Source organism: Anneissia japonica, unplaced genomic scaffold (genome assembly GCF_011630105.1).
Source record: "Anneissia japonica isolate Jap-2015-1 unplaced genomic scaffold, ASM1163010v1 scaffold287988_len51615_cov106, whole genome shotgun sequence".
Lineage (NCBI taxonomy): Eukaryota > Metazoa > Echinodermata > Crinoidea > Comatulida > Comatulidae > Anneissia > Anneissia japonica.
The window spans coordinates 7234-12147 of NW_022682995.1; positions in this window are offsets into that span (position 1 = coordinate 7234).

The following is a 4914-nucleotide window of genomic DNA, read 5'->3' on the forward strand; positions in this document are numbered from 1 at the left end:
ACACGTCGTCGTCTATCATGACCGGTTCGACGCTCCGACAGTGCAAACCCGGAGGTAACGAAGCGACGAACGATCTCCACGCGTTCTCCACGCGGAATCTCCCGATATCACGTTCGTTCCGACAGATTTGCCTCCCGGCAACACGACGAGGTCGCCCGTGGCCAATAACGCACGACGCGGCGCGTACGTCTTGCCCCGGTGTTGGAAAACTATGGATAGTAGTGTGAAAAGGATCACCGCGGACAGCGAAACGTTCATCTCGGACGTGCACACGTTAAGCGAACGCGACGCTAATGTTCCTCGACTCGAGGGAGTACGTTCACCACGTGGCGAACAGGCGCGACGCTTGCATGCGTAGGGTGAACGAGGAATTCAAGAATGCCGAACTCTATCTCCTGGACGAGGAGCAATGTCGACGAGTCAGGAAGACCTTCGACGAACTACCGATGTGCATGTGCATCCTGACGAGATTGAGCAAGGCGATATCGGTGCAAGCCATGTTCGAGCACGGTATGCGCTCGAACGTGGGCACCGTCGTGCACGGAGAGTCGACTGTGGAGATGCCCTGGCCGTCGGAGGACGTGGTCTCCGCGTTCTGCGAACGATACGAAGCGCACCTCGACCGGTTCGTCCGCGACGTCATCAGATCAGTGTGGATATACGGGTTCGTCGCGACTACGTGTTGCGACGGAATCCCGGTCGCGGTGGACTTGGACGAATGTCTGGTGTTCAGAAATCGGGAAGGCGTCCTCCACGTCAGGTCCGTCATGACCGAGGAGTATAAGAGACAGGTCACGATCGTACATAGTCCGAGCGTCGACGGTCGACTTCGAAGCGCCGTGTCCTACCTGGCCGTCTGTCACGAGAACGTCAGGGCGCTTACCGACTACAACCTGGCCGCAGTCCGAAACTCTGCCGTTAACTTCATCGTGACCGGTCCCAGGGACGGGCAAAAGACTCCGGACGCCGACTACGAAGAGGACGAAGATCGCGTGACGGGTAAGGCTGTCGAAAATCTCGTCCACGCGAGAACGATCGGAGTTCCGCGAGCGGCTTCCCTACTTAGCGATGCGCAAAAGGCCGCCGCCGTGGACAAGGAACAGAAGCTGCTCGCCGACCTTGCGCGGTGCCGGAGGGAGAAGGAGAATCTGAGGAGCAGCTTGGCAGCTCGGAGGCACGGAGGGATGCACGGTCTTCCCGACGTCGCCACGGAGGACGTGGGATACGAGAGGAGCATGCTGGCGTGCGAGTTTAACGCGAAGTCTTACTCCGGAGTCGAACAGGCGACCCACGCGCTCGACGTACGCGTCAGGAACGTCCTGCTCGGTTCCGTCCCCGCCGACGTCGCAAACACGCATTCGGCGACTTCCTCGACCGCGATATCGGCCAAGACTCTACACCAAGTCGTGGACGCGTGTTCGAAATCCTGGCAGGAATTCCTGACGACCTGTCTCTTATACACATGAGACCGGCATACCGTTGAAACCCTGGGTCAAGAGAGAAATTCAAGATCTGGAGACGATGATGCCGCTGCTGTCTTGCATGACGTTCGCGTGCGGTAGGCGCCTTCTCGCCGAGATGCTGGACGTTCCTGAGTACGTTTTCTGTCGCGAGAAAGACTTTGTTCAAAATTAGTAAAATAAAATATATTCCAAAAAAAGAAATCACGAAATCTGTCGTATTTTTCTATTGTTTGTATTTGTACAAGGCCGGTGTGGAGGACAACGACGTACATGGTGCACCTGGTAAGTCGTCGTGAAATTTGTCGAAAATGGGGGATCGACAAAGGAACGGTGCACCTGGAACGTCGTCGTGTCAGGCCGTACACGATTGATGACTCGAACGAGCATGCGTATAGTGTTGACTCGTACGTACAAGCGTGCACGGCAGACTCGTGTACACGATGGAGGCAGTCCGTCATGAACGACGTTTACCGCCACGACCGAGTCTGTCTGTCGCAACCGGCGCCGGATGCAACGATAAACTCTGTCCCTCACGACTGACGTCGGCTGACGCGATGGTAATTTAAAACTTTAACAAAATTAAAAACTTGAATTTTTTCGGCAGCCTCAACCGCCGCTGTCCTTCTCGAACGACGTCGACCGGAACAGTTCGTCGTTTCCGGCGCCGGCTGCCTCTGTTCGTCTCCACCGGCGCCGGTTTCCGAGACAGACTCAGTCCGCCGGGATCGAATCCTGTGAGAAAATTTTCTTTTTTGAAAGTTGAAATTGGAAAAAAAAAATAGAAACTGGACCACGACCGACTCTTTTCTTCGGGTCCGACGCCCGCGGCAACGACGGACGCCAACCGCATCGACCTACTTCGTTCGTCGCGACCGACGCCGGTTAGAAAATATTTTGAATGTTGAACTTAAAAAAAAAAGAATTCGGGGAGCTTGACTTTCGTCGACCTTCGCGAACGACGCCGGCCGCCCGACGCAGTCAGTCGCGAACGACTTCGGTCTGCATGATGTTCGGAGATTTTCGACTTTTCTGGACTTAAAAAAATTTTGAAGAGTCTGGATTTAGAAAAAGTTTAGGAAATTACACTGTCGTGTACCTGAATTGCAGAAGGACGTCGCAAACAAATCGAAGGTGCGAATCAAAGACGTCCGCGATTCTCATACGGACTTCGAGTACACAAACGCGTCCGCGATTCTCAGACGGACGTCGAGTACACGGACGTCTTCTCGGATCTCCTACCGACGTCGAGTACGCGGATGGGTCCGCGAATCTCAGACGGACGTCGAGTACGCGGACGCGTCTGCGATTCTCAGACGGTCTTCGAGTACACGGACGTGTCCGCGATTCTCAGACGGACGTCGAGTACACGGACGCGTCCGCGATCCTCAGACGGACGTCGAGTACACGGATGCCTCTTCGGATCTCTTACCGACGGCGAATACGCGGACGCGTCCGCGATTCTCAGACGGATGTCGAGTACACGGACGCGTCTCTATCTCAACTTTTTCTGAAAATTTTTTATTCTGAAACTGGAAATAATTTGTGTCCGCGGCCCGACGACGGACGTGGAGTACGCGGACGTCGAGTAGATGGACGTCGAGTACACGGACGGACGTCGCGTACACGGACGAACGTCGAGTAGACGGAAGTTGAGTACACGGACGGACGTCGAGTACACGGACGTGAAGTACACGGACGGAAGTCGAGTAAAAACTCGCGTCCTCGTCTTGCCGACCGACCTAGAGTACGCGGACGTGGAGTAGACGGACGTGAAGTAGACGGATGTGAAGTAGACGGACGTGGAGTAGACGGACGTGAAGTAGACGGACGAAAGTCGAGTACACACTCGCGTCTTCTATCCGCCGACCGACCTCCAGTACGCGAACGTGGAGTAGACGGACGTGGAGGAGACGGACGGATGTCGAGTACATAGTTGCGTCCGCGACCCGCCGACCGACCTCGAGTACGCTGATGTCGAGTAGACGAACGTTGAGTACACAGACGGACGTCGAGTAGACGGACGTGTCCTCGACTCGACTACCGTCGTCGCGTACGCCGTTTCAAATTTCATTTCTCTATTTCAAATTTGGAAAAATTTTCTTAAACTTGAAATAATTTTAGTCCGCGACCCGACGACGGATCTCGAATACGCGGACGTGGATTACACGGACGGACATCGAGTAGACGGACGTGGAGTAGACGGACGGAACTCGAGTACACACTCGCGTCCGCGACCCGCCGATCGACGTCGAGTACGCGGACGTCGAGTACTCGGACGTAGAGTAGACGAACGTCGAGTACATGGACTATTTCAAATTTGAAATTTTTTTTCTGAAACTGGAAATAATTTGTGTCCGCGACCCGACGACGGACGTCGAGTACGCGGACGTGGTGTACACGGTCGGATTCAAGTAGACGGACGTGGAGTAGACGTACGGATGTCGAGTACACACTCGCGTCCGTGACCCGCCGACCGACCTCGTGTACGCGGACGTCGAGTACGCTGACCTCGAGTACGCGGACGTCGAGTAGACGAAAGTCGAGTACATGGACTATTTCAAATTTGAAAAAGATTTTCTGAAACTTGAAATAATTTGTGTCCGCGACCTGCCGACGGACGTGGAGTACGCGGACGTGGAGTACACGGACGGACGTGGAGTACACGGACGGATGTCGAGTACACACTCGCGTCCGCGATCCGCCGACCGCCCTCGTGTATGCGGACGTGGAGTACGCGGGCGTCGAGTAGACGGACGTCGAGTACGCGGACGTGGAGTACACGGACGGATGTCGAGTACACACTCGCGTCCGCGACTCGCCGACAGACCTCGAGTACACGGACGGATGTCGAGTACACACTCGCGTCCGCGACTCGCCGACAGACCTCGAGATAACGGACGGATGTCGAGTACATTCGCGTCCGTGACTCGCCGACCGACCTCGAGTGCGCGGACGTCTAGTTGGCGGACGTGGAGTACACGGACGGATGTCGAGTAGACGGACGTGGAATAGACGGACGAACGTCGAGTAGACGGAAGTGGAGTAGACGACGGACGAATGTCGAGTACGCACTAGCTTCCGTGACAAGCTGACCGACCTCGAGTACGCGGAAGGACGTCGAGTAGACGGACGAGGAGTACACTCGTGACCGTGTCCTCCGTCCGGTTCACAGGTTCGGCCTCTCTGGACATATAAAAATTTCTGAAAGCTGGACTTCGAAAAAAAATTCTGAAAGCTAGACTTACAAAAAATTTTGAAATTTCTGAACTTAGACAATTTGTCAAAATCTGGATTAAGAAAAAATTCAGAAAGCTTGAAAATCGGAAAAAATGTGTCCGCGTCTCGACGAAGGACGTCGAGTGTCCGCGAACCTCGACTGATGTCGAGTACACGTCTCTAATTAGACTTCGAAAACATTTTTTTGGAAATCGGAAAGAAATTGTGTCCGTGA